This window comes from Macaca fascicularis, chromosome 3 (genome assembly GCF_037993035.2).
Source record: "Macaca fascicularis isolate 582-1 chromosome 3, T2T-MFA8v1.1".
NCBI classification, from domain to species: Eukaryota; Metazoa; Chordata; class Mammalia; order Primates; family Cercopithecidae; genus Macaca; species Macaca fascicularis.
This window is the reverse complement of record NC_088377.1, coordinates 43,502,447-43,528,034: the sequence shown is the minus strand read 5'-3', so window position 1 is coordinate 43,528,034 and position 25,588 is coordinate 43,502,447. Positions and strand designations below refer to the sequence as shown.

Genomic DNA, 25,588 nt, shown 5'->3' with positions numbered 1-25,588 from the left:
AGGTCAGGAGATCGAGACTATCCTGGCTAACATGGTGAAACCCCGTCTCTACTAAAAAATACAAAAAACTAGCCGGGCGAGGTGGCGGGCGCCTGTAGTCCCAGCTACTCAGGAGGCTGAGGCAGGAGAATGGCGTGAACCCGGGAGGCGGAGCTTGCAGTGAGTTGAGATCCGGCCACTGCACTCCAGCCTGGGTGACAGAGCAAGACTCGGTCTCAAAAAAAAAAAAAAAAAAAAAAGAGTTTGGTATTTTACTGAGTGGGAAAGAGCAGTACGGGGAGTTATTGTTCAAGGGTTAAAGCTATGCAAAATGGGTCAATTACAGAGATAGGCTCTAAAACATAGTACCTATAGTTATTACTGAGGTATTTTGTATTTAACAATTTGTTAAGAAGGTCGATCTTAGGGATTCTGACAACAACAACAACAACAACAATAAAGGGATGTAGGAAACATTTGGAGGTGATGGGTATATTATTACCTGGATATTCATTGTGGTAACAAGAGTAATATATATGTGCAAATTTGCCAAACTATATCCATTAATTACATACTGTTTTTGTATAACAATTTTACTTCAGTTCCTACTATATTGCCTGGCAAACAATACTTTATACTTAAAGTAAGAGCAATGATTATTGCATGTGCATGTTGAAAATAATAAAGAAAGCAGGTGACAATAAGACATCCTGAGTCTTTTGGAAATAATAGCATTCACCTGCTTTCTCATCCATTGAGATATCACCACATTTAGGTACTTGTGTGTCCCCGGAAGTTTCTTGTGGAAGATTTAGTTATTCTCTTTTCGTTAGGCTCTACCAACCAAGAACAAATCACAGACTCAGACAGCATCATAAAAAGGCTCAGACCTACCATGTCCAGAGACTCCAGGCTCAACCCACATTGATGCTGGCCCTTCAGCCATGAGACTCCATTTGCTTCTTCTTATTCTCCTTCTTTTTTCAATTCTTTTATCCCCAGGTAAGTTGGTAGCTGATTACTATAAGGTTCTGCAGATTAGAAGGCTATATCCCTGGCCAAGCAAGATCCTAGAATCAGTTCTGTGGGTTCAAGAACCTAATATTTACAGATTCACTAAGATTATAATAGGGAAAAATAGAAAAGAGACTCATTTAGCAGTAGCTCCTGTTGATAAGATTCCATCCATGTTTTTTGATCTAGTGAGTGGATATAATAATGGATGCTGCTGAAATTCAATCCTGTCAGATCAAACTGCCTACATATCAATTTCCATGCCCCACCAAGGCATCTCAAGATACAAAGTAAGGATACAACAGAACGTGACCTCAATGAGATGCCTTTGTGGGACCTGGAAATTTATATGCAGGCAGTTAGATCTGACAGGATTGAATTTCAGCAGCATTTATTATTATATTTGCTCACTAGGTCAAAAGAGATGTTTGGAATTCTATCAATAGGAGCTACTGCTAAATGAGTGTTGACAAATCTGAAAGTTTTATTCAAAGAGACAAACAGAAAAATTATAATCCTAGAATAAGTGAAAATTATATGAGAGACTTTTCAAAATAAATTCTATTTTACGTGGCTATGAATAACAAATGATTTGCAAAGTGAAACTTAGGACTAGAAAGGAGAGTTAAAGGAACTTCAGACAAGTGAATTAATAATAAGTAAAGACACCAAGAAGTGCCGCTCGTGGTATATTACAGGTAACCACACAGAAATGGGTAACATCACTTTCAATACTAAACCGGCTAAAATTTAATGGTCTAAGCATGCATTTTGAGGGCTTTTGGAAAAAAACCGCATAATAAACCTAAAGAAGATAAAAGGAAAGTTATAAATACAAAATATAAATTAATGAAACAAATGAGAAAAAAACTAACATTTTAAAAAACGCTTTTCATAAAGTCTAATATACTTTATAATAACCTGGCAACACTGGACAAATGAGAACATGCTTAAAATAACTATTGCAGGAATGAAAGGTTAATGTCAAAACATGTTTCAGAGATTCAAATAATTTTTTAAAAAATATATTTGTGTATTATATTCCCTCTTTGCTGTGTACTGGGGGATTTTCCTGTTGCAGTTCACTACATCATGTGTCATCAATTGTGACTGTGTCATCAATTTTTATGCTAGTAAATTATTACCATCAGCATACAAATATGCTGTTAAGCATGTCCTTGCTTTTCTTCTGATGCCAGCTGTCAGTCTATTTTTTGCTCTAGTTTTCAGCAAAACATCTTAAAAGAGTTGTCCATACTCTCTGTCTTCAATTCCTCTCCTCTCATTGTCTCTTAAATATATCACAGTTGGGCTCTCTCCCCTTTTTTCGATCATGTTATTGACACCACTTTTGTCAAAGTTACCAATAATCTCCATATTGCTAGATCCAATGATCATTTTTTACTACAACTTTAATTGGCCTATTAGCAGCATTTGACACAAACAATCACTTCCTTCTTCATAGTATACTTTCTTCACTTGGCTTCCAGGACAGCACATTCACTTGATTCTCAGCCTATCTCACTGGAGCTACCACTTCGGCTTCCTTTGTTTCTTCCTCATCTTTTCCCGTCACACTTCCTATTGGAGAGCTCCAGAGCTCAGTTCCTGATCCTCTTCTCTTCTCCCTCACCACACACTCTGGAGGGGCTCAGCAAGTCTCATCCTCTTAAATTCTCCTTTTGGACCTCCTTTTGAACTGCAGGCTTATAATAAATTATCCAACTGCATAACTGGTATATCTACTTGGACACTGAATTTCAAAAGTCATAGATATCCAAAATTGAACTCATGATTTTCCCTCATAAACCACTACATACAGATTTTCTCTTCTTGCAGAATGCCATGGTCAGCACTGGAGCCTCTCTTAGCTCTCCTGTACACTTTCATCCTCAGCAAGCCTCTATCTCTGCACCTCAAGAATCTCTCAGGGCTCCCATCCCTTGCCCAGCCTTGGACAGTAGCTGCCTCACACTCAGTGAAAGACCAGAGAATCTGTTTCTCTCATCTACCTGCCCTGCCCTGTCTTCAGACATCAGGCCCCTCTGCTTATGCACCTGTGAGAAAAGAGAGTGAATGGGGCATTGTCTCAGCTCCCCCACCCACTCCCCAGTAACAGAGGATTTTACCCGATTCTCACAGTAAGACCTTTACCTTGCTCTCACCTCAAACTGCAGCAGTTCCTACATGCCTGTCCCTCAAAAGGGTCTCAGGTAGTTCTGCTCTCCATCCGATCTTACCTAGGAGCACACAAGATAGGTCATGAAAAAACCATTAGTGGGGTCGGGTGCTGTGGCTCACGCTTGTAATCCCAGCACTTTGGGAGGCCGAGGTGGGCAGATCACGAGGTCAGTGGCTAACACGGTGAAACTCCGTCTCTACTAAATACAAAAAACGAGCCGGGCACGGTGGCATGCGCCCGTAGTCCCAGCTACTTGGGAGGCTGAGTCAGGAGAATCGCTTGAACCCTGGAGGCGGAGGTTGCAGTGAGACAAGATCGCGCCATTGCAATCCAGCCTGGGCGACAGAGTGAGACTCCAAAGAAAGAAAGAGAGAGAGAGAGAGAGAGAGACAGAGAGACAGAGAGACAGAGAAAGGAAGAGAGGGAGGGAGGGAAGGAGGGAGGGAGGAAGGAAGGAAGGAAGGAAGGAAGGAAGGAAGGAAGGAAGGAAGGAGAAGGAGAAAGAAAGAAAGAAAGAAAGAAAGAAAGAAAGAAAGAAAGAAAGAAAGAAAGAAAGAAAGAAAGAAGCATTAGTGAGGGAAAGTGAGTGAGAGTGAGTGTGTTTGGGCCCCTACTGATGATGCTAATCTATCACAAGCCCACACTCAGCCTTTCAACATTTGCTGGAGATTCACTTGTTTCCTTGTTATCTCCATCAAGGGCAGCTTCCTCCTGCTTCTGCTGCTGCAACTCAGCTAGGCACAAAGCATCTGTGGATCCGTTCTTTTTTCAGCAGGGCTTCATCACTCTGAATTTAAAATAATTAGCTTTTTTTGAGACCTCAGTTCTGTGTTTCAAAATGAAATCTATGATCTATAGATTATCCAGCTTATTCTCTTTGTCAGGGCAAGAGCATTTTTCTACAACTGTCTAAATTCTAAACAAAAGTAAAAGTTCACTTCTTTTCAGAATCCCCACATGTCAGAAAGTGTTACTATTATCATCAGTTTAGTGATATTTATGGAATTCCAAGTCGACTCTAATATCAGCTTTTGGGTTAAGTTCTTTCTTTCTGATATGTAGCCTTTGAAATTTTATTTGCTGCAGATCTTTTGGTAGTGAACAATTTTAATTTTTATCTGTCAATTTCATATTGTTATTTTTGATCTTGAAAGACAGCATTACTGAGTACCCAATTCTATATTAACAGTTATTTTCTCTCGACATTTGTTGATACTAGTTTACTCATTTTTAGTGAATGAGTGAACAAGTGAATCTCCAGCAAATGTTGAAAGGCTGAGTGTGGGCTTGTGATAGTTTAGCATCATCAGTAGGGGCCCAAACACACTCACTCTCACTCGCCCTCCCTCACTAATGCTTTTTTCTTTCTTTCTTTCTTTCTTTCTTTCTTTCTTTCTTTCTTTCTTTCTTTAATAATCAGATAAATATTATTTCATTATAAATTATCCTTTTTTCAATGTTTGTATGGTCTGGTGTTTGGTTTTAATGTTTTATAATTTAACTAAAGTGAGTTGATTTTTATATCATCTGTTAGAAATATATTCTTTGAATCAATGGGTTTATACCATTTCTTAATTTCTTTCTGAGAATCTCTTGAAATGGTGAATCCTTTTACACTTCTCTCCCCCCATATTTGAATTAAATAAATGTTAGACCTTGTGTTTCCATGCGATATTCTGGGTATATCATGTAAACATTTTTTTCTTCACTAGTTATCCTCTTACCTGTGTCTAATATATCATTAATAACCTGCATTATTTTTAAATTATTTTCTTGTTTCAGACCTGCCTTTTTTTTTTTTTTTTTTTTGGAGACGGATTCTCGCTCTGTTGCCCAGGCTGGAGTGCAGTGGTGTGATCTTGGCTCACTGCAACCTCCACCTCCCGGGTTCAAGAGATTCTTCTATCTCAGCCTCCTGAGTAGCTGGGACTACAGGCACCCGCCACCATGCTCGGCTAATTTTTATATATATATTTTTTAGTAGAGACAAGGTTTCACCATCTTGGGCATTCTGGTCTTGAACTCCTGACCTCGTGATCCACCCATCTTGGCCTCCCACAGTGCTAGGATTACAGGCATGAGCCACCATGCCCAGCCAGACCTGCCCATTTTTTCTATCATCTATATTGTTTTACTATTGTTTTTACATCTTTGTAATAGTAGATTGTTTCTTTAAACAATTGATACACACCTGCTTAATTATTTCTCCACATTGATGATTTCAATATATTTAGTTTTAAAGGGTCTACATATGCTATTCATTTCATTAACTTTTATTCACGGTGTCTTGCTTACCTGATCATTTTTAATACTGAACTCATTGTTCATCCTTAACCTGACATCATTTTATGGTCTGAAATGAGAATGCTATTATCCAGACTTCCTCTGGGAAGCTGACTCAATGCTTTAACTCAATATAGAAGTTTCAGCATTAACAAACTGGAATTTCTGATGGCCCAAGAGTCAGTAGTACCATCATTAGCATTACTGATCATAGCAGATCTTCCCAGAAGATCTGGGAAACCCTCACCCCCCTCCATCAGCTATCCAGTACAAAGTGCCCACTGCTCAAGCTCCAGTTCACAGACTATTTTTGTGTTTGAAAGAGGAGATATTTTAAGAACTTGCCTAACCATTTTCAGGGATAGAAATGTTTCAAAGAGATCCTCTACTATATATTTGTTCTATAGCAGCAGTCACTTGAGAGCAGCTAACTTGCAGTCATGGCCAAAAGCCTAAATCTTTCATTCATTCTAGTCACACCTATTTTGTATCTTTTGGGGATATCTCAGATTCAGATGCATTCATAGTATTCTATGATTTGGGACACTACTACAGATTCTTCAAAATGTTACAACATTCCAATGGTATTTTGGGAGGTATAGAAGGAGAGGAAAAACAATGGGCTCAAGTCTCCTCTGACTTCTCTTCTTACAATATGTTTCATTGTTCAAAACTTTTAGAACTATATTAATACAGCATTGACAGTGGACATTCTTCTTTTCCTTCTGACTTTAATAGGATTGAAGGAATGTTTTGCTATGAAATTGCTATATGGGTTGTATTCAGACAAATTTTGACTTTGTAAAGGCAATATTCTCCTCATTATTTTTAAATGCTTACCAGGATTCACAGTATTATTTTCAGTTCTCCCTGTTTAAAGGCATATTTAAATAACTTGATGACTTGGATATATTATATATGTTACTCTGCTACAGAAACAGAAAAACCACCACCAAATTATATTCTAAGATACTTGGTACACCAATTGCACCATCTTTTTTTTATCTAAGACATTCAATTCTTCCACAGGTGGGAGCACATGAATTAGCATCATTTACTACTTGTAGCTTTCACTACAGACTTTCAGACTTATGGTGCCTAAAAGAAATAGAATACTTCTAGCTGGGTTTAAAAGCTACAAATAAACAGAGGAAATATACACTATTTTGAAAGTACCACTTGAGTGTTATGCATGTATTTCAATATTATGTTGCTAATTTTAATTGTTCGAAGTTAAAGAGCTTAAACCTCCCTCTCATGCATTCCTGCATCACCCATTACTCCCACACATACATTGTTTGATACAGCATAAACCTAAGTAAATAAAGATGTGGCAAAATGAAAAAAATAAAATAACGTTATACCATTCTCATCTGTGAATGGCATCAGTAGACAGATGTGAATAAAAGTAATGTGATTATCATTTTAAAAATCATCTTTAATAGGATCCATTTACTATTAAATGAACATTTGCTTAATGAATAATAAATCTTTGACACAATGAAAACTATTAATGCAGAGTGAGACCAAAATGAAGGTAATAACTGATTTTTTCCTAACCCTTGCTTTAGTTGGTCTTTCCACTAGACTGTCACTTTATTTTAAGGATATTATAACAGCACAAAGCCATCAGCTTTACCATTAGAGAGATCTTCATTAAATTATCTTTGTTGTAATAAAGGTCATCTGGAGGAAATACTGGTCTGGACACAATAATAAATGTTAAGCTTTCTAATATTTTCCACTTTTAGACACAAATTGAAAGGATCATTTATAATGTCAAAAATATACTTTTTTCTAACTAATCTATCCTATGACTAAGACACTATTAGCAATTAAAGTAGGTAGAGCAAATCTAAATGTGGAGAGAAAAAGTAATTTCCACTTACGTTTGGACAGATGAAAGCACGGATAAATTGAAAGCCTGAAATATTAGCTTGGGGGAATGAAATCACTTGGGGGAGCAAGAGCAGGATACACCAGCCTTTAACTCTATACTTCCCCCAAGAAAAAATATATAGATAGCTAAGTACAAACCAAAATAGCACTGGGAGGGTTCAAGGGACCACTTAAGAAGCCACGGCAACACAGTGAAGCCAAAAAAAAAAAAAAAAAAAAAAGAAAAAAGAAAAAAAAAGAGAGAGAGAGAGTGAAAGAAAAAAAAAATAGCCATATAGAAAAAAACAACTGCTGAAATCAGCATACCTGAGACTGCAGAAATATCTTTTTTGGCTAGGAACGAAAAAAAGCAGAAAGGGACTATCAGTATCAGCCACAAGGTGGAACCACCATGGCCCTCAGTAACCCACTCTGGCAGAAGACACTGGCATTTTTGCCCTGCGGTAAGCAACAGCCATTTCTGAGAGAAAACGCAGAGGAAAAGATGAAGATGTACCATCCCCTCCCACAGCTCTTTTCCCCCACTAAAAATACCGTGACTGTTGTGCCAAACCAGGATTGGAACTACTACCTTTCTTAATCTGCATGTGTCTCTGACATATGAGCAGCAACCATTTCAAAAGCTCCCACGTAAAAATGCTCATACTAAATTTATTCTCTTACTTAAGAGTGTTTATGGATTTACATTCCATTTGTGGACCATGTAGATCTCACTGGATCTTCTTTCCTGCAGTGAGAGGTGGTTTGGGTGCTGCTGAAGGTCATTGTCTCAATTTGTCTGGTGTTTGCAGAAGAGATGTCTGCAAAGTAGTAGAAGATCAAATTGGTGCCTGCTGAAGAAGGATGAAGTGCTGTAGAGCATGGTGGATTTTAGTGCCAATTCCAACACCACTTATCATGTCAGATTATCAAGAACCCCTTAAACCTAAGTTGAAATGAAACTGATGTAAAATAAAAATACATCAAAAGTGAAGTTCTTTGCATCTAAGAATATTGAAATATACATATTAAGTACTTCCATCTTGATAACCATCTTATATTTTCACTTATCAACATAAATGAATAAATACTAATTTCAAATATACCCAATACTATTTCTTTGTGAGTCATTAACAGATCTTAACAAAACCTTTAAAAATGAGAAAACTGTTATTTTTGTTTTCCAAGATGGTGGATTGAAGGCATTGTTAGCCTGCCTCTTGCACTTGGAAAGACAAAGTGGTGTGTAGAGATTCACACTGAACTTTCTTTCAAGAAGCAACACAGGAACTTAACAGGAAAATTGAAATAAGCCACAGACCATTTGAAAGAAGCAGCAGGATGCAGGTTACGCCATAAGCTAGGCAGAAAATTTTGGGTTTCGAGGGTGTGAGAGGGGGATAAACTGACTGTAAGATATACACTTCCATTGGGAAACCTATCAATCTAGGCCATAGGGGAAGGCCTTAATCCTACTCAGAGCTGGAGTTGATTTAGTGAAGGGTGATGAGTATATGAGGAGTGGCATTGGGATGCGCTTTGAGTCTCCAGCGCGTTCCCAGTTTCTGGCAGGATGGAGGGAAGCCATTTCCGATTCTACCTCAGAGAGGACCTCCCAGAAGTCTGCCAGCTAACTCAAATGGTGGTCACAGGTTGAGAGAACCTTCCAACTGAAATGTTTGATATAATCTTGTGAGGGGACAAACTCCCCAGGCCAGAACTGAGAGGTGAGTGGGACGTGTGATGCAGCAGCAAGCACAGGAGCTGGATGCCCCTGCTCTGCAGGTGGATCAGGAGGGATGTGGCCTGAAAGCTGCAGTTGCTGTCTCAATAGGAGAGGATTATGGTATGGGTCAGTTTTGAGCTCTGAGTTCAGACTTCTTGAAACTTAGCTAGCTACTCCCAGTGGAACACTGTGGGTGTGAGACCTGCCTTGCCAAGGGTGTGGGAGCTGGATGGGGCTTACTGCCAAGCTGCTACTCCCCATTCTTCATATGGACTCTCCTTGTACAGAGGCAGAGGCAGCTTCACTTCTCTCTGGAAAATTACCCCAGTGGCCCAAGAACTGCCTTCCAATTCCCACTGGAGCCACTGCTTGTCCCACATGTAGAGAGCCAGAGCATCACTTTACCTGACCTAGTTCCCACCTGGTTTTGCTCAACCACCTACCCTGGTAGATTAACACAAATAACAGAAGAAACTTTTAGAAGCCCTTTGGCTCTACCCGTTCCCTGAGACACCAGAGTACCTCCCATGGGTAACATAAGGCAAGTCCAAATCTCACCACTACCACCACAGCTGCCAGTCTTTTTCAAGCACCACCTCCTGGCTGAAGGCCAACTGACACAGTCCATTGGAGCATCTTGAATTCAGAACATTCAATGTCATGGCAGGCCGGGGAGCCTCCTCTGCCCTAATTTGGCTCTCTATCACACATTCACACACACACACACACGTCACACACACACATCAACCTACTGGCAAACCGAGGTAAACACACACACACACACACACACACACACACACACCCCTGCTCGATTCAGGCCATTATCCCTGATGAACATCGATGCAAAAATTCTCAATAAAATACTGGCAAACCGAATCCAGCAGCACATCAAAAAGCTTATCCACCATGATCAAGTGGGCTGTATCTTTGGGATGAAAGGCTGATTCAACATACACAAATCATTAAATGTTATTGATCACATAAACAGAACCAAAGGCAAACACCAGACAATTATTTTGATACATGCAAAAATGCCTCTGATAAAATTCAACATCCCTTCCTGTTAAAAACTCTCAATAAACTAGGTATTGATGGAACATACCTTAAAATAATCAGAGCTATTTCATACAGCCAATATCATAAAGAATAGGCAAAAGCTGGAAGCATTCCATTTGAAAACTGGTACAAGACAAGGAAGCCCTCTGTAACCACTTCTATTCAACATAGTATTGGAAGTTCTCGCCAGGGCAATCAGGCAATAGAAAGAAATAAAGGGTATTCAAATAGGAAGAGAGAAAGTCAACTTGCCTCTGTTTGCAGATTACATGACTTCATATTTAGAAAACCCCATCATCTCAACTGAAAAACTTCTTGAACTGATAAGCAACTTCACCAAGGTCTCAAGATACAAAATCATTGTGCAAAAATCACAAGCATTCCATTACACCAACAATACTCAAGCAGAGAGCCAAATCAAGAATGAACTCCCATTCACAATTGCTACAAAGAGAGTAAAATACCTAGGAATACAACTAGGAGTACAAGGGATGTGAAGGACCTCTTCAAGGAGAACTGCAAACCACTGCTCAAGGTAATAAGAGAGGACACAGATTTAATTGGAAAACATTCCATCCTCATGAATAGGAAGAATCAATATTGTGAAAATGGCCATACTGCCCAAACATTATAGATTCAATGCTATACCCATCAAAATACCGTTGACATTTTTCACAGAATTAGAAAGAACTATTTTAAATGTCATTTGGAATCAAAGAATACCCTATATAGCCAAGACAATGATAAACAAAAATAACAAAGCTGGAGGCATTATGCTAACTTCAAACTGTACTAGAAGGCTACGGTACCAAAACAGCAGGCTACTGCTGCCAAAACAGACATATAGACCAATGGAGTAGAACAAAGACCTCAGAAATAACACCACACATCTATGTCCACCTGATCTTTGACAAACTTGACAAAAACAAGCAAGGGAGAAGGGATCTCCTATTCAGTAAATGATGCTGGGAAAACTGGCTTGCCATATACAGAAAACCAAAACTTGACCCCTTCCTTACACCTTATACAATAATTAACTCAAGATGGATTAAAGACTTAAATGTAAAATCCAAAACCATAAAAACCCTAGAAGAAAACCTAGGCAATACCATTCAGGACACAGGCAAGGACAAAGACTTCATGACAAAAATGTCAAAAGCAATTGCAACAAAAGCCAAAATTGACAACTCGGATCTAATTGAACTAAAGACCTTCTGCACAGCAAAGAAACTATCATCAGCATGAGCAATCAACCTACAGGATGGGAGAAAATTATTGCAACCTACCCATCTGACAAAGGTCTAATAACAAAAATTGACAAGGAACTTAAACATATTTACAAGCAAAAAAACAAACCCCATCCAAAGTGAGCAAAGGATATGAACAGAAACTTATCAAAAGAAGACATTTATCTAACCAACAAATATATTTTTTTAAAGCTCAACAATACTGATCATCAGAGAAGTGAAAATCAAAACTACAATGAGATACCATCTCACACCCATCAGAATGGTGATTACTAAAAAGTTAAGAAACAATAGATGCTGGTGAAGCTGAGAAGAAAGAGGAACGCTTTTACTCTGTTGGGGAAACTGTAAATTAGTTCAACCATTGTGGAAGACAGTATGGTGATTCCTCAAGGATCTAGAACCAGAAACACCATTTGACCCAGTAATCCCATTACTGGCTATATACCCAAAGGAATATAAATCATTCCACTATAAAGACACATGCACATGTAAGTTTTTGCAGCACTATATACAATAGCAAAGACATGAAACCAACCCAAATGCCCTTCAGTGCTAGACTGGATAAAGAAAATGTGGTACATTTACACCATAAAATACTATGCAGTCATAAAAAGGAATGAGATCATGTCTTTTGCAGACACATGGATGAAGCCATCATACTGAGCAAACTAACACAGTAACAAAAAAATCAAACACCGCATGTTTTCACTAATAAGTGAAAGTTGAACATTGAGAAAACAAGGACACAGTGAGGGGAGCAACACACAACACGGCCCGCTGGGGACTGGGGGTGAGGGAAGAGAACTTAGAGGATGAGTCAATAGGTGTAACAAACCACCATGGCAAAGGATACCTATATAACAAACCTGTACGTTCTGCACATGTATCCCATATTTTTTCAATTTAAAAACAGGAAATAATTATGTACATACATACATACATAAACACATACATTCTTCCCGGATCTTCATTCCTGGTAAGCCAAGGAACCTGGAGAAACACCAGAATTCTGTCCCTCTGAAAATGCAGGACAGGTCTACCTTCATCAGCATAAAATTTTGGACCAAATGTGGTAACTACAGGTCCACCCCACAATGAGTAACTGAAAATTGAGGCAGTATTTCAGATCCTAAAAAACTGATGAAGCAATTCGTGACACATTTGGGTTGTTTTTGCCTTTTCCTACTATGAAGAGTGCCAGTAGGAAGAAGAAAGAACGGTGTACAAATATCTGTTTGATTCTCTGCTTTCAGAATTCTTTGTTTGTTTGTGTGTTTGTTTGTTCTTTCTTGAGACAGGACATCACTCCAGTCAGCCAGGCTTTTCCAGTCTGTAATTTTTGTTGTTTCCTTTTGTCAAGTTTTAGAAGATTTTATTTTATTTCTATTGAATTTTAAGGCATTTTTAGATATGTATTAAAACATTATCTCACACACTGTGTGTTACGTTTCATTTATTTTCATCGTCCCTTTTTTATTTTATTATTTTATTTTATTATAGTTTATATTCTAGGGAATATATGCACAAAGTGCAGGTTTGTTACATATGCATACATGTGCCATATGCATACATGTGCCATGTTGGTGTGCTGCACCCATTAACTCGTCATATACATTAGGTGTATCTCGTAATGCTATCCTTCCCTCCTCCCCCAACCCCACAACAGGCCCTGGTGTGTGATATTCCCATTCCTGTGTCCAGGTGTTCTCATTGTTCAGTTCCCATCCATGAGTGAGAACATGTGGTGTTTGGTTTTCTGTTCTTGCAGTAGTTTGCTGAGAATGATGGTTTCCAGCTGCATCCATGTCCCTACAAAGGACATGAACTCATCCTCTTTTATGGCTGCATAGTATTCCATGGTGTATATGTGCCACATTGTCTTAATCCAGTCTATCATTGATGAACCTTTGGGTTGGTTCCAAGTCTTTACTGTTGTGAATAGTGATGCAATAAACATATGTGTGCATGTGTCTTTATAGCAGCATGATTTATAATCCTTTGGGGATATAGCCAGTAATGGGATGTCTGGGTCAAATAGTATTTCTAGTTCTAGATCCTTAAGGAATCACCATGCTGTTTTCCACAATGGTTGAACTAGTTTACAGTCCCACCAACAGTGTAAAAGTGTTCCTATTTCTCCACATCCTCTCCAGCACCTGTTGTTTCCTGACTTTTTAATGATCACCATTCTAACTGGTGTGAGACAGTATCTCATTGTGGTCTTGATTTGCATTTCTTTGATGGCTAGTGAGGATGAGCATTTTTTCATGTGTCTGTTGACTACATAAATGTCTTCTTTTGAGAAGTGGCTGTTCATATCCTTTGCCCACTTTTTGATGGGATTGTTTTTTTTTTTTTTCTAGTAAATTTCTTTGAGTTCTTTGTAGGTTCTGGATATTAGCCCTTTGTCAGATGAGTAGATTGCAAAAATTTTCTCCCATTCTGTAGGTTGCCTGTTTATTCTGATGGTAGTTTCTTCTGCTGTGCAGAAGCTCTTTAGTTTAATTAGATCCCATTTGTCAATTTTGGCTTCTGTTGCCATTGCTTTTGTTGTTTTAGACATGAAGTCCTTGCCCACGCTTGTGCCCTGAATGGTATCGCCTAGGTTTTCTTCTAGGGTTTTTATGGTTTTAGGTCTAACATTTAAGTCTCTAATCCATCTTGAATTAATTTTTGTATAACATGTAAGGAAAGGATACAGTTTCAGCTTTCTACTTATGGCTAGCCACTTTTCCCAGCAGCATTTATTAAATAGGGAATCCTTTCTCCATTTCTTGTTTTTGTCAGGTTTGTCAAAGATCAGATGGTTGTAGATGTGTGGTATTATTTCTGAGGGCTCTGTTCTGTTCCATTGGTCTATAGCTCTGTTTTGGTACTAGTACCATGCTGTTTTGGTTACTCTAGCCTTGTAGTATAGTTTGAAGTCAGGTAGCGTGATGACTCCAGCTTTGTTCTTTTGACTTAGGATTGTCTTGGCAATGCAGGCTCTTTTTTGGTTCCATATGAACTTTAAAGTAGTTTTTTCCAATTCTGTGAAGAAAGTCACTGGTAGCTTAATGGGGATGGCATTGAATCTATAAATTACCTTGCATAGTATGGCCATTTTCACTATATTGATTCTTCCTATCCATGAGCATGGAATGTATGGAATGTTCTCCCATTTGTTTCTGTCCTCTTTTATTTCATTGAGCAGTGGTTTGTAGTTCTCCTTGAAGAGGTCCTTCTCATCCCTTGTAAGTTGGATTCCTAGATATTTTATTCTCTTTGAAGCAATTGTGAATGGGAGTTCACTTATGATTTGGTTCTCTGTTTGTCTGTCATTGGTGTATAAGAATGCTTGTGATTTTTGCAAATTGATTTTGTATCCTGAGACTTTGCTGAAGTTGCTTATCAGCTTAAGGAGATTTTGGGCTGAGATGATGAGGTTTTCTAAATATACAATCATGTCATCTGCAAACAGGGACAATTTGACTTCCTCTTTTCCTAATTGAATACCCTTTATTTCTTTCTCTTGCCTGGTTGCCCTGGCCAGAAGTTCAACACTATGTTGAATAGGAGTGGTGAAAGAGGGCATCCCTGTCTTATGCTAGCTTTCAAGGGGAATGCTTCCAGTTTTTGCCTGTTCAATATGACATTGGCTGTGGGTTTGTCATAAATAGCTCTTATTATTTGGAGATATGTTCCATCAATTCCGAATTTATTAAGTTTTTAGCATGAAGAGCTGTTGAATTTTGTCAAAGGCCTTTTCTGCATCTATTGAGATAAACATGTGGTTTTTGTCTTTGGTTCTGTTTATATGCTGGATTACGTTTATTGATTTGTGTATGTTGAACCAGTCTTGCATCCCAGGGATGAAGCCCACTTGATCATGGTGGATAAGCTTTTTGAAGTGCTGTGGATTTGGTTTACCAGTATTTTATTGAGGATTTTTGCATGGATGTTCATCAGGGATATTGGTCTAAAATTCTCTTTTTTGTTGTTGTGTCTCTGCCAGGCTTTGGTATCAGGATGATGTTGGCCTTGTAAAATGAGTTAAGGAGGATCCCCTCTTTTTCTATTGATTGGAATAGTTTCAGAAGGAATGGTACCGGCTCCTCCTTGTACCTCTGGTAGAATTCGGCTATGAATCTTTCTGGTCCTGGACTTTTTTGGTTGGTAGGCTATTAATTATTGCCTCCATTTCAGAGCCTGTTATTGGTCTATTCAGGGATTCAACTTCTTCCTGGTTTAGTCTTTGGAGAATGTATGTGTCCAGCAATTTATCCATTTATTCTAGGTTTTCTAGCTTATTTATGTAGAGGTGTTTTTAGTATTCTCTGATGGTAGTTTGTATTTCTGTGGGGTCAGTGGTGATATCCCATTTATCATTTTTTTTATTGCATCTATTTGATTCTTCTCTTTTTTCTTCTTTATTAGTCTTGCTAGCTATCAATTTTGTTAATCTTTTCAAAAAACCAGCTTCTGGATTCATTGATTTTTTGGAGGGTTTTTTGTGTTTCTGTCTCCTTGAGTTCCGCTCTGATCTTAGTTATTTATTGCCTCCTGCTAGCTTTTGAATGTATTTGCTCTTGCTTCTCTAGTTCTTTTAGTTGTGATATTAGGATGTCAATTTTAGATCTTTCCTGCTTTCTCTTGTGGGCATTTAGTGCTATAAATTTCCCTCTACACACTGCTTTAAATGTGTCCAGAGATTCTGGTATGACGTATCTTTGTTCTCATTGGTTTCAAAGAACATCTTTATTTCTGCCTTCATTTCGTTATGTACCCCATAGTCATTCAGGAGCAGGTTGTTTAGTTTCCATTTAGTTGAGAAGTTTTGATTGAGTTTCTTAATCCTGAGTTCTTGTTTGATTGCACTGTGGTCTGAGAGACAGTTTGTTATAATTTCTGTTCTTTTATATTTCCTGAGGAGTGCTTTACTTCCAACTATGTGGTCAATTTTGGAATAAGTGTGATGTGGTGCTGAGAAGAATGTATATTTTGTTGGTTTGGGGTGGAGAGTTCTGTAGATGTCTATTAGGTCTGCTTGGTGCAGAGTTGGGTTCAATTCCTGTATATTCTTAACTTTCTGTCTCGTTGATCTGTCTAGTGTTGACAGTGGGGTATTAAAGTCTCCCATTATCATTGTGTGGGAGTCTAAGTCTCTTTGTAAGTCTCTAAGGACTTGCTTTATGCATCTGGGTGCTCCTGAATTGGGTGCATATATATTTTGGATAGTTAGCTCTTCTTGTTGAATTGATCCCTTTACGATTATGTAATGGCCTTCTTTGTCTCTTTTGATCTTTGTTGGTTTAAACTCTGCTTTACCAGCGACTAGGATTGCAACCCCTGCCGTTTTTTGTTTTCCATTTCCTTGGTAGATCTTCCTCCATCCCTTTATTTTGAGCCTATGTGTGTCTCTGCATATGAGATGGGTCTCCTGAATACAGCAAACTGATGGGTCTTGTCACCACCAGGCCTGCCCTACAAGAGCTCCTAACTCTTTATCCAACTTGCCAGTCTGTGTCTTTTAATTGGAATATTTAGCCCATTTACATTTAGGTTAATATTGTTACATGTGAACTTGATCCGGTCATTATGATGTTAGCTGGTTATTTTGCTCATTAGTTGATGCGGTTTCTTCCTAGCATCGATGGTCTTTACATTTTGGCATGTTTTTGCAGTGGCCGGTACCAGTTGCTCATTTCCATGTTTAGTGCTTCCTTCAGGAGCTCTTGTAAGGCAGGCCTGGTGGTGACAAAATCTCTCAGCGTTTGCTTGTCTGTAAGGATTTTATTTCTCCCTCACTTATGAAACTTAATTTGGCTCGATATGAAATTCTGGGTTGAAAATTCTTTTCTTTAAGAATGTTGAATATTGCCCCACGCCTCCCTTCTGGCTTGTAGAGTTTCTGCCGAGAGATCCACTGTTAGTCTCATGGGCTTCCCTTTGTGGGTAACCCGACCTTTCTTTCTGGCTGCCCTTAACATTTTTTCCTTCATTTCAACTTTGGTGAATCTGACAATTATATGTGTTGGAGTTGCTCTTCTAGAGGAGTATCTTTGTGGCATTCTCTGTATTTCCTGAATTTGAATGTTGGCCTGCCTTGCTAGGTTGGGGGAGTTCTCCTGGATAATATCCTGCAGATGTTTTCCAACTTGGTTCCATTCTCCCCCTCACTTTCAGGTACACAAATCAGACGTAGATTGTGCCTTTTCCCATAGTCCCATATTTCTTGGAGGCTTTGTTCATTTCTTTTTACTCTTTTTTCTCTAAAGTTCTCTTCTCACTTCATTTTATTTATTTGATCTTCAATCACTGACGCACTTTCTTCCAGTTGACCGAGTCAGTTATTGAAGCTTGCGCATTTGTCATGTAGTTCTTGTGTCATGGTTTTCAGCTCTCTCAGGTCATTTAAGGACTTCTTTACATTGGTTATTCTAGTTAGCCATTCAGGAAATATTTTTTCAAGGTTTTTAGCTTCTTTGTTATGGGTTCGAACTTCCTCCTTTAGCTCGGAGAAGTTTGATCGTCTGAAGCCTTCTTCTCTCAACTCGTCAAAGTCATTCTCTGTTCAGCTTTGTTCCATTGCTGGAGAGGAGCTGCATTCCTTTGGAGGGGGAGTGGTGCTCAGATTTTTAGAATTTTCAGTTTTTCTGCACTTCTTTATCCCCATCTTTGTGATTTTATCTACCTTTTGTCTTTGATGATGTTGATGTACAGATGGGGTTTTGGTGTGGATGTCCTTTCTGTTTGTTTGTTAGCTTTCTTTCTAATAGTCATGACCCTCAGCTGCAGGTCTGTAGGAGTTTTCTCAAGGTCCACTCCAGACCCTGTTTGCCTGGGTGGCAGCAGTGGAGGCTACAGAAGAGTGAATATTGCTGAACAACGAATGTTTCTGCCTGATTATCCTCTGGAAGCTTCATCTCAGAGGGGTACCCGGTTTTGTGAGGTGTGAGGGGTCAATCTGACCCTAGTGGGGGTGTCCCCCATTTAGGCTACTCCAGGGTCAGGGACCCACTTGAGCAGGCAGTCTGTCTGTTCTCAGATCTCAAACTGCACGCTGGGAGAACCACTACTCTCTTCAAAGCTGTCAGACAGGGACATTTAAATCTGCTGCCTATTGTTTGGCTATGCCCTCTCCCCAGAAGTGGAGTCTACAGAGGCAGGCAGGTCTCTCTGAGCTGTGGTGGGCTCCACCCAGTTCGAGCTTCCCCACCACTTTGTTTACCTACTCAAGCCTCAGCAATGGCGAGCGCCCCTCCCCCAGCCTTGCAGCCTCCTTGCAGTTAGGTCTTGGACTACTGTGCTAGCAATGAGGGAGGCTCTGTGGGCGTGGGACTCTCCAAGCCAGATGCGGGATATAATCTCCTGGTGTGACGTTTGCTGAGACCCTTGATAAAGGACAGTGTTAGGGTGGGAGTAACCGAATTTTCCAGGTGTTGTCTATCATGGTTTCCCTTGGCTAGGAAAGGGAATTCCCTTCCCCCTTGCACTTCCTGGGTGAGGTGATGGCTCGCCCTGCTTTGGTTGTTGCTCTGTGTGCTGCATTCACTGTCCTGCCCCCACTGACCAACAAGCCCCAGTGAGATGAACCCGGTACCTCAGTTGGAAATGCAGAAATCACCCGTCTCCTGTGTTGCTCACGCTGGGAGCTGGAGGCTGGATCTGTTCCTATTCGACCATCTTGGAACTGCCTCTCATGGCTCCTTTAATGAACAAAAGGTTTTAGCTTAGATATCTTCTGTTTGTCAAATTTTTCTGATTTTGACTTTTCAAAATATGCTGTCATATACAAGAAACCCTTGGATATAAAATTCCATGAATATTTCTCTTTTCTTGCAGTCATAACTTCGGTGGATGTCATCAATTAATCTCTGGGTTATAGCATGTTTTCTTGAAAGTGTTCCACAGTCTATTTTGGGCATTGAGAATTTCATCAAACTTAAGTGAATATTTCTACAAATCGAAGGAATAGTCCCTTTTGATGCTTTATTATTTGCATATATTGCTTCCACAAGAACATTTCATGCAAAGACTTGTCTTGTCCCCACAGCCAGATCATTGCAACATGATATAGAATCAATTGGTCAAAAGTGGGAAGGTTATCTCTGGAATGTCTATTTGACTCCATTGATCTCTCCATTTTAATTAAGACAGAATATGCTGTGTTGATTACATAACATTGCTGCACATTCTCAAATCAGAAAGTGTAGTTCCAACTTCTTGTCCTTCAATAGCGGAAAGAATGATCTTATCTCCCAGATGCACATGCTTGGAAGTACTTCTCAACACACACACACACTCACATCCAGACACAAAGATACAAATACACACACAGACACAAACTGTTTAATATGTACACAATTGTTAACTGGCATTGTTTTACATGAAATAAGGCAAATGTGTAGCCACTGTCCTAATCCACTTCCACTCCTATCATATTTGCCCATAACACTGATTAGTAAATCTGATTCAACTGTTCTATAATCATAATTTAAGCTGTGTCCATTAAATTCCCTGAGGAATGCAAAAGGATACAACCTAAGACACAAAACTTAATTGACTGCTGATATTTCATTGCTAAATTGGGTAATTGATGGGTAAATGTAGTGGAACCGGTGGGTGGGCATTAGTTATATAAGGGGTGAAGCAGCAAGATACTTCATTATTAAAAGGTGTTGGAAAGAAATTGAAACACAGGAGTGTGTGTATTCAGCTGAAATAAAATTAGAAAACCCAGAAATAAATCTCACTTGGGGTGTAAAAAAATGGCATTAGGGGAGATTCTGGGTCAATCGTCCAACGGTGCAAACTGGATCTTGGAAGCAGGATCCCTTTCCTGCAATGAGACTTGTTTATTGGTGGTGGTGTTCCAGTGGAAACGATTTTGGAGAATGGCCCCTTCCTTTTGTGTATCTGCTGATTAGATTTCATGGCTGATTAGATTTCATGGGAAATCTGGGGTTTTAAACTCTATTTAAATGTTAACATAATTCATTCAAATGGCAAAAAATCAACAGGTTCTTTGATGTGGAATCATCGCGGATCAATTTCTTCTTAGGTACAGTTATTAACATTGACCTACCAGAGTTAAACAATTGTGGAGAATGGCCTCTTCCTTTAGTGTATTTGCTGATTAGATTTAATTGTACATTTATCATTAGGTATAGTGATCAAAGTTGACCTACGCAAGAGTAGAGATGTCCAGGACAGAACTCAGGACTCTGTAGAATCACAGAATCTTGGGTGCAACACTGTTCAAGCATATAAATATGCTCATTCAGAGTGTTTCGGTGTGACACATGTGTGAACTGCAGCGTAATGAGCACGACACACAGACAGGTTATCAAGTGGACTCACCTCAAAATCAGTTATGGGCATTACAGAACACTAATGCCAAGTTCCCAGATCCAGAGGAAAGAAACTCCAGCATCCTGTGTAAAGCCACGGCATCTGGATTTCTCATGCTTCTGGGGATCATGCTCCTGAAAACGGTGACTCCTTCCTCCTTGTAGAGCATCTTTCTCAGCAGCGCTCATTTCTTCTTCCAGAACTCTGTCCAACAGAAAGGGGAAGCCTTCTGAGAGAGCACACCTGACCCATGAAAAGAAAAGGGAAAGAAAGGAGGCCAAAAGTCACACTCTCCTCATTCCACCATCCTCCCTAAAATCATCCTGATTCCATGGGCCCTGAGACCGGGGATGCTTCTGTACACCTCGAGGCCTTGGCGCCTGGCCCAAATGCTATTCTCTTTCTCATTATCTGAAAAATTTTAAGAAAATCCCTAGAGCCAGGATCTTTATTCCTAGTAAGCCGAAAATCCCAAAGAAACACCCAAATTCTGTCCCTCTTAGTTTGGGAAACAAGTCTACCTTCATCAGCATGACATTTTCCACCAAAGGTGGTAACTGCAAGTCCACCACACAATGCTTAACTGGAATTGGAAGCAACATCTCAGACGATGAAAAATACATGCAAGAATCCCTAAGACAAATGGTTTATTTTTCCCTTTCTTACTAAAACAACTGCCAGTATTAACAATGGTATGCAAATCTCTTTTAGACGCCCTGCTTTTAAATCTCTATGTTTCTTCCTGAGACAGGGACTCATTCCCATCACCCAGGCATTTACAGTGTTTAATTCTGGTTATATGCTATTCTCAAATTTACAACTATTCATTTCATCTCTCTCAAATGTTGATCTATTATCACATACGTATTAAAATATTATCTCCCATGCTGCGTGATATGTTGTTTTTATATTCATCCTTTCTTAAATGAACCAAAGGTTTTAGTTGGATTAGATTGTGATTAGTCAAGTTTTCTGATTTCATGATTTCTTAAATTGCGGTCATACGACCTCAATCACTGGAAATAGAATGTCATGAGTATTTCTCTTTACTTGCAATCATAAATTCGGGGAATGTCATCAATTGGTATGTCGGTGATTGCATGATTTCCTGAAAGTCTTTCACAGTCTAATTTGGGCACTAAGTATTTCGTCTAGGTTCAGTGCATGTTTCCAACACTTGATGCTTTATGATTTGGGTATACAGCTTCCACAAGAGCATTTCCTGCAAAGACATGTCTCGGTCCCCACTGGTAAGTCGTTTCACTCGAACACAGAATCAATAGGCTGAACATGGAAAGGTTACTGCTAGAATACTTATTAGACTGCATGGATCTATTCTTTGATATTAAGGAAACAAATACACCGTGTTATTAACTGTACTTCATTGATGATTCTCAAGTCAGAAAGTACAGGTCTGACTTCCTGTCCTTCAATGCCTGAAAGGATGATCGTATCTGCCAAAAGCACATAGTTAGAAGCACATCGCAGCTCAAACACACACACACCCAGAAATATAAACAAACACAAAGAAACACTCACATGGGCATGATTCTGCATGTTTTAAGTAAACTAACGCATTTTAAGTAAACTACCACTTAAGTTTACTGTTTTAAGTAAACACCACTGTTTTAAGTAAACTAACGCCTTCCCCAGGAGTTTTAAGTGAACTCCCTGGGGAATACAAGGGGACACACCCTATGGTTCATTCTTTAACTGAGTGCTGATATTGGATTGGTGGACCGCGTACCTGATGGGTGGGTGGGGTGTTCGAGGTAGGCGGGGTTGAGTTATATAAGGGCTGATGCGGCCAGATGGCGTGTCATTTGAAGACTCTCTCGGAAGAGATAGCATCTTTCTGCAACGTGCGGTCCCAGCAGAGAAAGCTTGTGATCCTTGCTCCTGGCGACATGGAGGCCGATTCACTCCACTTGGGAGGTGAGTGGCAGTTCAACCACTTTTCAAAACTCACATCTTCTCGGCCAGATGCAGCTTTTGCTGAAATCCAGCGGACTTCTCTACCTGAGAAGTCACCACTGTCATCTGAGACCCATGTCGACCTCTGTGATGGTTTGGCTCCTGTGGCAAGACAGCCTGCCCCTGGGGAGAAGCTTCCTCTCAGTAGCAGGAGACCTGCTGCGGTGGGGGCTGGGCTCCAGAATATGGGAAATACTTGCTATGTGAATGCTTCCCTGCAGTGCCTGACATACACACCACCCCTTGCCAACTACATGCTGTCCCGGGAGCACTCTCAACTTTGTCATCATCACAAGTGCTGCATGCTGTGTACGATGGAAGCTCACATCACACGGGCCCTCCACCGTCCTGGCCACGTCATCCAGCCCTCACAGGCATTGGTTGCTGGCTTCCATCGAGGCAAGCAGGAAGATGCCCATGAATTTCTGATGTTCATTGTGGATGCCATGAAAAGGGAACGCCTTCCCGGGCACAAGCAGGTAGATCATGACTCTGAGGACACCACCCTCATCCGCCAGATATTTGGAGGCTGCTGGAGATCTCAAATCAAGTGTCTCCACTGCCAGGGCGTTTCGGACACCTTTGACCCTTACCTGGACATCGCCCTGGATATCCAGGCAGCTCAGAGTGTGAAGCAAGCTTTGGAACAGGTGGTGAAGCCCGAAGAACTCAATGGAGAGAATGCCTATCATTGTGGTCTTTGTCTCCAGAAGGCGCCTGCCTCCAAGACGTTCACTCTACACACTTCTGCCAAGGTCCTCATCCTTGTATTGAAGAGATTCTCCGATGTCACAGGCAACAAACTTGCCAAGAATGTGCAATACCCTGAGTGCCTTGACATGCAGCCATACATGTCTCAGCAGAACACAGGACCTCTTGTCTATGTCCTCTATGCTGTGCTGGTCCATGCTGGGTGGAGTTGTCACAACGGACATTACCTCTCTTATGTCAAAGCTCCAGGAGGCCAGTGGTATAAAATGGATGACGCCGAGGTCACTGCCTGTAGCATCGCTTCTGTCCTGAGTCAACAGGCCTATGTCCTCTTTTACATCCAGAAGAGTCAACTGGAAAGATGCAGTGAGAGTGTGTCAATAGGCAGGGAACCAGGAGCCCTTGGTGCTGAACACAAAGACAGGCGAGCAACGCAAGGAGAGCTCCAGAGAGAACCCTGCCTCCAGGTACCCGACTTGGAGGAGCACTCGGTGGAAAGAGCCACTCAGGAAAGCACCTTAGACCACTGGAAGTTCCTCCAAGAGCAAAACAAAACCAAGCCTGACTTCAACGTCAGAAAAGTCGAATGTACCCTGCCTCCCAACGTGCTTGTGATTCATCCATCAAAATACAAGAGTGGGATGAACAACCGTCATCCTGAACAGCAAAGCTCCCTGCTGAACCTCTCTTCAAGGAACCTGGCACCTCAGGAGTCCATGAACACTGGCACACTCACTTCTCTGCAAGGGAGGACCAGGAGATCCAAAGGGAGGAACAAACACAGCAAGAGGGCTCTGTTTGTGTGCCAGTGATCTCAGGAAAAGTCTCCATGCAAACGCAGGAGTGCATGCGCACACACACTGACACACACACACATACACGTACACACACACACACCCACGAGGGGGTTCGCGCGCGCGCACACACACACCATCACCTACGCAGTCAATCCGACATAAAGTAATGAGGAGCCCAGGTGTCTGTCTACACAAGAGGGAAAACTGGATAGTGATGGCTGCGTTTCAGGATGAGCCCAGACATGGGAAACATCGAGTTTTGCAGTCGTGAGTCTTCTGAACCTGTGGAGGGATTGTCTGTGTGTTTGTGTTCACGGTAGATGTCATTCAGTGTGAGTTTCTGAATATGACATATTGCGGTGTAGGGTTGCGCGTGAGGTTATTGCAGGGGACGGGGTAGACTATTTTCTCTTGGGGTGTGTTTCATTGGTCAGTTGTTGGTGAGCACCAGAAGTTGAAATTTTGCGAACGTGGGACTTCCGTGGATCCTTCTCGCTACCTTGAGTAGTGGAAACTGGAACGCATTTGAAGAGAGGAAGGGTGTTCTTCTTTGGAACCTGCCTCGCCGTTTTTACATTACTTGTTGAATGGACGTCAGGCGCCCTAGGACTTGTGCCCTTGGTGGAACCCACAGAATGCTGGAGACAGACAGACAGACACACTTGCCTATTGAATGGTGTCCATTTCCAATGAATTGAAGCAGAAAATCATCCCACTGGTATGTGAGTCATTTGGAAGTAAGTCGTATTGATAATAAAGGAAATCAAACACAGGAGCGTGTGTGTATTCAACTAAAATAAAATCAGCAAGCACTGAAATAAATCGCATTTGGTGTGCATCAAAATGGCGTCTGGGAGATTCCGGGTCAATCGTCCAGCTGCGAAAGGTGCATCTCTGAAGCACAGTCCCTGACCTGCAGTGAGACTTGTTCATCCGAGGTGGTGTTGCAGTGGAAATGATTGTGGGAAATGGCCCCTTCCTTTTGTGTATTCGCTGATTGGATTTCAGGCTCCGTTTCTCGTTCGGTACAGCGATCCAAGTTGACCAACCCGAGAGGAAAGATGTCCAGGGCATAACTCAGGGCTCCATACAACCACAGAATCTCGGGTGCAACCCTGCTCAAGCACACAAATGCGCGTATTAACAGTGTCTCTGTGTGTGACGTGTGTGCAAAGTACAGTGTGATGAGCATGACTGGCAGACAGGTGATCCATTGGGCTCACCTGAAAATCAGTTATGAGCATGAAAGAACACCGACGCCCAGGTCCCCGCTTCAGACATAACACCCACCAGCGTCTTGTGTGAAGCCACGGCATCTGGACTGCTCATGCTTCTGGGGATCATTCTCCTGAAAATGGTGGCTCCTTTCTCCCTGTGGAGCAACTCTCTACGCAGCGCTTCTTTC

The 25,588-nt window shown here is 40.7% G+C and overlaps 1 pseudogene; it reads left to right on the top strand.

Annotated features, from left to right (window-relative positions):
* The first annotated feature begins 923 nt into the window (after window positions 1–923).
* Window positions 924–8,296, top strand: LOC135969867 (beta-defensin 109-like; annotated as a pseudogene).
* Window positions 8,297–25,588: the final 17,292 nt, after the last annotated feature.